The following is an 8,450-nucleotide window of genomic DNA, read 5'->3' on the forward strand; positions in this document are numbered from 1 at the left end:
TTCTGTTGAGATGCCTCTAAACAAGTTCTGCGTTGTGGTTTCTTGCTTGTTCTGGGTTTGATTCCCAGTGGGTTTGAGGCTGTATGATGCACCAAAGGAATTTAGGCTACATTTAGTTGGTGGAGAAAATGGATGTAAAACAGGAAAACATAGTCGGTTAGACAGTCAGTTTTATTGGTCGGTTTTAAAGGTTTGCTTAAAGGTTTTCATGGATTGTTAATGTTTCCTCTAAAGTCTGATTTGAAGGGGAGGAAACTGATTTTTACAGTGGTACACATTTTGTTTGTGATTATTGCATGTTACATCACATATCCATTTGTATTTAGCTAAAGTGTAACTTTCAATGACAAATGAAGGATGTAATTAAATGTAATTGCAGCAGTCTGCTCCGGGTTTGTTGCCAGAGGTTCAGTGGGTTGTTACCTAACTAACGGTTAAAAAAAAAGGGAAATGTTTATGTGATTCAGATTTGTATCATGAGATTTTCATTACATGTTCCACCTGTTGTAAGTAAAGCTTTCACAACAGAGTCTGGGAACTCTGAAGTTCTCTCAAGCCTACATGAAAGATGGTACAGATTATAGACTGAAGACTGGACAATGAAAACAGCATAAGCATCTCATTGCTGTGTGAGCCACCAGGTTTCATTCCTCAAATTGAACCTAATATTTGTTATTTAAACTCAATATTATTGCTTTAACTAACCTAATACAGTTATGTGAAATCTGTAGACATGATACATTTAATCAAAGTCAATGTTTCAGTGTAGGTGTAAGGTGTTAACCTCAAGCAAAGATAAGATGGTAATGGAGAGGTCTGGTAAACTCACTTGTCAACTCACTGAAATGTATACTCTCAAAGATGTGGGTATTTTTTAATTTAGGAGAGACTTTTTGAGTGACAAATGTAACTAACTTGACAAACAAATGATGAGAACAAATAGTTCTGATTTACTTTTTTCCATTTCATCATTTAAAAATATCCACACAGTTCTGTTTATTATCTGAGTAGTGGGTTGCGCGGGAATTATTATTGTACTGAGTTCAGATATGTTTTCAGTTTGGAGGAGAACCAGAATCTGTTTACGGTCTGTCAGCAGGACTTCTGGCAAAAACATAAATCATCATCTTCAGCATCAGACATTACCACTGGGCCCTTTGACTCCAGAGTTTCAACATATGTAAAGAGTCTTAATATTTTTCCATACATCTCTAAGTTCGTCTGAGCTGTGTTGCTGACAGATTGTGTAAACATTGTCACAAAGGAGCACGCCTTATGCTTCATTTGCAGGCTGGAAACTATCCAAATGTTTCCTGTTTTTTGTACGTTTTATTTTCTTCCCAAAACATAAGGAGGCACAGCAGAAGAAAGATATGTTAACCATCATGATGTGATAAAAAATGTAAACCATTCTAGGCTTTATTTATTTTTGGAGCCATTTTTGGAAATCTTCCCAAAGGAATAAAAACGCACTTTATGTAAATAATTAAACCGCAGAACGGGTATGAATAAACTGCCCTGTCCACAGCTTACCTCTGTCTTTATCAGAACCATGTGGAGGGTCCTTTATATCTTCTTTTCAGATGTTTGACAAGTGTGCGGGATGATATATGCCAGGGTGTGTGGCTCTGTCTCGTTCTAATTGAAATGAACACAGACCTGATGTGGAATAACTGAGAAATGGAATGTAGGAAATACTCGTTGCTTGGTTGATTTCCTATCAGTGTTAAACACTAATCAATCCTCTTTTCTATGTCTTTAGCTTCATTTTAATTCCAAAACTCATGCTGTGAATCGATTATTGGGAAACATAACTTCGATACTGTAACTCTTAAACCCACTTTACACTGTGCTATTTGTTATAGTACATAATTCAGATGTGGTTATTTTACTTCTTCCTCCACTTGATTTAAAAGTACAGCTACTTTTGACACAAAACAATTGTGTAATTTGAAGATAAAAAAGCTCAGAAAATGTTTCATAATAAAATAAATAACAAAATATGTTATATTGCAGTTTTTATTTAGAACCCACTAAAGAATTGGTTCAACAAAAATCCAGTTTCACGGCTATAAAGTGAAGACATTTCCCAGAAACAAATGAAACCAGTCTGGTACATTTTAGTCGTTCTAGTTTTATGACAGAATGGATGGCAATATTTAGACTTTAGACTGAATATATAATATACTGAAAATCTATATAGATACGTGGATTGAAATTGAATCTGTTACAGATATGTCTGACTCTCCTTCTTGTGCATTCAGGAGTTTGGCATTTGTGGTTTGGATTAAAATGTTGCAACTAGTGAAAGTTAATTTTGACCAATACTCTAGTTTATGACCAAATAAATGCAATATGCCAGAATATGGCTGTGCACAGCTTACATTTGGCACCAATGGTGAGTTTTGTAGTTATATCCATACAACACAATCAAAGGTAGTTGGCTGCGACAAACAAACAGCAAACCTTACGTCAAATGAAAGCTTTTCATAGCCACCATTTATGCCTGTAGGTGGTTTGATACTAGGTAGCCCAATAAGCAGGAACAAGACACACACACACGCACACGCACGCACGCACGCACGCACACACACACACACACACACACACACACACACACACACACACACACACACACACACACACACACACACACACACACACACACACACACACACACACACACACACACACACACACACAAACACATATATACATAGTCAGCCCCTTAAACAAGACCAGTGGGGAGAGGGAAAGGGAGCTTTTTTTCGCGGAGGGCAGGAGAAGGGAGGGTCAAACAGGCTTTGGATGTATGAAGGAGCCTCAAGCATCACATTTGGGTCCAATCAAATCAGTGATGTTTTTTTTGGCCACAATATATAAAACAGATGGACCAAAAATGGGAGGAGTGCAATTCTTTTGTATTAAAGCTGTTTGGAGTTTTCTAAGGCGATTGATCTTTGCTGTGCATCTTTGACTTTTGGTTTTCTGAAATGCTGTCCATTAGTCCGTGTGTCATATGGCATTTGCATTTCCTTTAGTATTTTTTTGTTTTCACTCTCAGCATAAGTACGGAGTATTTTCATGTTTTGTCTGTAGCTTGTGTGGCCTTCTGTTGACATACCTCAACCTTTGACCTGTGTGTAACATGAAGCCTAATAGATTTTAAAGTGTGAATGTCACCTTAAAAGAGTGTTTTTGGACATGCAAAGTTGTCTCACACCCTCAAATGACCTGTAACCCCTCAGGGAAGCAGCGGGGGATGAAGTGTGCGCAGGAGGGTGGGGGTTGTTTTAGCAACAAGGGGGAAAACAGGGCAGGTGCTCCCCACTTGGGCCTCTGCTCCTAGTATAAGGGCCTGGTGCTCCTGTGATGGATGGGTCTGGCTTAGATGCCAGGTCCCTTTGGGGCACAGTCCACAGCAGGGGGGGCACCATCTGGGAACAGAATGTCAAGGATGGCCAAAGGGTGGAGATTTATGCCCCAACCTCAGGTTCAAACGGCTGCGTCTGACACTGCGTAGGCGAGGTGGCAGTGACAGCTTTCCTCCCATTTAGTTCAAATGGAGTCCATCCAAATTTGTCTTTAGGGACATGGAGGATGGAGGGGATGAAACAACCTTGGGGTCAAGTTTTTCCAACCTTCTACCTTCTTTATCATTGGTTGTCCCTTAGTGCGTGTAAATCCATTTTAAACAGCACAGGTAGCAACAAGACAAAGACTAGAGTGTCAATCACTCTGGTGATGCCAGCTTTGAGTCTTTGTTTTGTGGTGCTTAACGAAAGAGAGCTGACTTGATGTACAGTGAAAAACGTGCAGCATTAAACATGTCGAACTTCCACAGCATGCATGAATTAAGGACAGACAGGCTGAACCAAACAGAGCAGGAACTTTTTCTTATTCAGCCCCCTTAAGAAGTATCAACCAAAGATTTTTCTAAACAACCCTACCATCCTCCACACACACTCATATACACATTCCAGCTGTGACGACCGTGTGGAATAAACACAGGTGTTGAATAGTTCTTCCACTGACCAGTGAACTCTTCATCAGTCGGACGCCCCGGCAGCTTTTTGATAGGCTTATAAGTGCCTTGGCTGCACAGGGAGGTTGGAAAGGGAGAGGTATTAAACAATTAGGGCCATAGACACAAATGTGGGTGACGTGTGTGTGTGTGTGTGTGTGTGTGTGTGTGTGTGTGTGTGTGTGTGTGTGTGTGTGTGTGTGTGTGTGTGTGTGTGTGTGTGTGTGTGTGTGTGTGTGTGTGTGTGTGTGTGTGTGTGTGTGTGTGCGTGCGTGCGTGCGTGCGTGCGTGCGTGCGTGCGTGCGTGCGTGCGCGTTTTGGGGGCTCTCAGGCCCGGGAAAGTGCAGGACTATAAAAAACGTCCCACTTTATCCCTTCATGTTGAGCATTATCTGCAGGAGCAAAAATCAAGTGTGCATTTCACTATTTCTGTGTACTGCTCTTTAAAAAGATTGAGACAATAAAACAATAATGACTTTATTATTTCTTACGCATTATGTATGCATTACATCAGCCCTAAAATCATCAATATCAATATTAGCTTTATTTGATCAGAAAACAATGAAGTTTTTGGTTTCGATATTTACTTTTTGGAAACAATGGAATATGTCTTGCTTCTTTGGCAAAGCAACATTACTGTTTACTTGTAAAATAAGGCACTGAATTGACACTGAGTGAGTTTGTCGCTTCTTGCTAAGCATTACAGTTGTGAAAGCAGCCTTAAACCCCAAACCTCCATCATGCATGGAATGGATTAGACTAAATGCTATATTTAAACTTGTATACACAGTATGTGTCATCTGATAGGGCATACGTAACTTTTGGCTGAAAGAGGCTTGGTTGGATGTTATGGTTGGAACACTATAGCTTTATTGTGCCATCACCATAATTTAACCAGGACCGTCAAGCAAAGATTTGCAGAATATTTAATTTAGCATTACGATGAAAGCTCTGCTGGGCTCTGTTTACTTTCTGGTTGTGTGCCTTGTGATGCAATGATGATGCTCTAAAACACTTTCACTGGACTTCTGTTTCATCCTGCTATGGCAAATGCAAGTAGAATGCCGAAAGATTACAGCAGAAGCACTTTGGAGGTCGTTTTGTTGGACGTTTGAGGTTGGAAAAGCCCTCGGCGTTAAAGGGGAGACATCATTTAGTTAATGTGAGGCCAATTTTAAGCGTGTGCCGTGAAGTGTCTCCCCTAAGAGTTTAGGATAACTCAGGGTCTTTTCCTCCTCTTAGCAGGACTCTGCAAGTTTAATGCTCACTGCCTCGGGCTTGTTCCACCTCCCATTAGGCTGAAACACTCACAAAAGGTAGTGGCGCTACTGTAAGTCATGCTAACACACTCTCTCCTGCAGGAGCACTGAGGAATAATAAAGGGCTGGGTGATTCCCTCTGACTGCATGTAGGGTGTTTTCCTCTGTAACCACAGTGGGAGAGTTCACCATGCAGGGTTTTACTGTTGCCCTCTTCATATGAAAACATCAGGGAAGCAGTGATGACATGTCTGAGGGTCCATTAGATGACTTAATGTGCAGTTGGCAATCTTACAAGAGCACTTACCTCTACGGAGTAGAAACTTTGGAAATAAGCCATAACCTAAACTCTGCAGGGAAGTGAAATAAGAATGCCAGACATATGTTTGAAAAGATGAAGAATAATGAGACAAATTAAAGAGCACAGTTTGAAATAAGAAAGAAATAATAAATACATGTTTGTTGTTTGACACTGATGGGGTTCATCTAGTCCAGCCTTTCTTTTTGTCATACTACCAAATGACTGTGTTGAAAGTAAAAAATAATGATGTAGTTTTGGTCTGCTTTGTGCTTTTTAGAGGAAAATGTCATGAAAACATAATATTGGCATCTTTAGCAAAATGCAACAAAATATACAACTTAAATTTGTCCCATGGATGGAAAGCTGTTTATTTTTGTAGCACAAATCCAGATGTAATAGTCATGATTAACAGCATAAACAGCTGACTGTGGTGGGACAAATGAGAGCATCATTTAGGCTGAAGTGGATCAAGTAAGGAAGAGTATTTGGAACATATTAGGCAAACAGAAGAGTGGATTATGCTTAAGAATATTAGTTAAGTAGTTATATTGTGGACATTTTCATCATGAAACAGTATTGCCAATTGAATCTGTGAAGGATAGATTTGTCTTTGAACCAGCTGGATGGTGTCAATTTGCACACTCGCCCAGGTCAGCCACTGTTAACAAAAAAAGCCAGATTGTGTAAAAGTCTATGAGCACTTTTATACCTCTGTAAGCATTTCCCTGAGTAGTCTGTGGTGTCAATTGCTCATTTCAAATCTGTTGTAAAGAAAACACGCTGAAAATGTGTTTGAGTGTGCTGAACTTAATTATGGTTTCCCGAATATCAATGCGGTAACTCCTTCCCTTTGAAACCTCGCTTAAAAGACCGATATCAATGTAATGTGTTATGAAACAGACGTAAGGATGCAGAGCATTTTTCATTTGATATTTGCTTTTCAAGATAAATCAGTAAAACACAGTTAACATTAGAACAAAACAGAAACAACAAATTAGATTTCATGTGTTTTACTTCAGATCTTATCTATAACAATTGCATTCTAGATACATTTCCTAGAAAATGATGAAGAGCATATTCTATTCACTGATGCATGTGTGTAGCTTGGTCAGGGGTATCTGGATAACACAACTCTTAATTAGCAGCTGCAACTGTTCTGTACTCTGCAGGTTTTCGAAGCAGATGGATACATTTAAACAGCTTTGTCCCATTCCTGAAACTGTAGAAAGCATCTACAAGTCAAATCTTGTTTCATGGTTCACAGTGGCTGTTTGGAAGTGAAAAGTTTGAATCTCAGAGCAGAGGTTGTTCAGAGTTTGGGCTGAACTTGATGTAAAATCTGTTTCTGTTCAGGTTAACACACACTCTTCACAGTTGTACCTCGCAACAAAATGTGTCCTTGTTGTGGTGTCACAACTGTGAATGAATACCAAACCTTTATTTACACTTGAGCCCGTGTCTGGTATTCCAGGGGTCACTGTGGGTCACTTGCTTACCCGCTGTCACCATCGCTAAAATTAAGAGGGGTGGTTTTTCTTTTTAGTTTTTTTCTAACCCCCAAATTCCTGTGATGAAGGACTGTGAGATTATATTTCACAACATAAACTGTCTAAAGGCAAATGATCTCTGACTTCTGCCTGAGTGGTAATTTGTTCATGTCATGGAAAACTTGTCTTTGTAGGAAGTATTTTAATTTGGAGATTTGACTGAAAAGAGTATGTTTCAATATCAAATCATCTGTCAATGATCCATATTCATATATACAAAGTACGACGAACGACAAAAAAAAATGTGTATTTGCAAGTTGTTTGAAGAACAACAAAAGATTTCTTAAATGGACAAAAAAAAGAAGTGAAGTATTTTATCTTAAAGTCCTCCTTAAAAAATGGAAAAACCCCTGACTCTACATAAAGGAAGGCTCAAAAGCTTTTCAAGTAAAGAACAACAACCTCCCTTTTGTGAGGAATGAGTGAAAGTGAGTGGGGCAGGACGGAGGATCCTAGCTCTGTATGGGGGTGATCAGGTACGGGTCATTTAGAAAACACTTCTCTCGTGGCAAAGCTGCTTGTACTTTAGTCTAAGTTGTAAAATATCCCCTGAGAGCCCTTCACAGTGTGAGTCTTCCAGCTTCAGTATCCGTCAGGGGTCAAAAAGCAGGGCCCTACAGAAGGATGTGCTCGTCACAATGCTCCATAGACATCCTGCATGCATAAACCTGCTGGGCTCACTGCTGTGCTTTATGATACAATGACACCGTTTTTGGATCCTGTGGCACAATTCTTCAGTGATATAAAGTGGCATGGCTGTATGTTGGTCGTCACACACAGCAGTAGCTAAACAATCTAGGAAATGCATGTATTCACATTGCTGAGAGATAGATGAGAAGGATGATACTTTTCGCATGTCTGTGAAACCGGAGCTGTACTTTTGACTCTGTGTTTGCATGAGGCTGCCTCACGTATTTGGTTTGGTTGGGTACGTTGTTGAATGTGCATCAAGTGGTTGAAAAGCAAAAACGTCTGTCTTATGTTATGGCTCTTGTCCTTAGGTAACACAATCCTCCCACCTCTAAAGCTCACTAATTAAATATCACATTATATTTTGTTCTGTACAAAACCCAGAAGTGGGAAAATGTTAAGCTAAGTGACTTCGGGAAGTTACTGCTCACAGGCCAAGAAATCATTTGAACGATGAACGCCCATAAAACTGCAACTTGTACTATGTAGACTTTAGTTTATGAATGAGACCCAATCGTTAATAAAAAAATAAATGATGATGTATCATTATAGATTATAGAAGAGTTGCATTCAGCCCTATCTTTACCAGCAGCAGTATAAGTGACACCTTGCACACATTTACATTTGAT

The sequence above is a fragment of the Eleginops maclovinus genome, chromosome 5 (genome assembly GCF_036324505.1).
Source record: "Eleginops maclovinus isolate JMC-PN-2008 ecotype Puerto Natales chromosome 5, JC_Emac_rtc_rv5, whole genome shotgun sequence".
In the NCBI taxonomy this organism is placed as follows: Eukaryota; Metazoa; Chordata; class Actinopteri; order Perciformes; family Eleginopidae; genus Eleginops; species Eleginops maclovinus.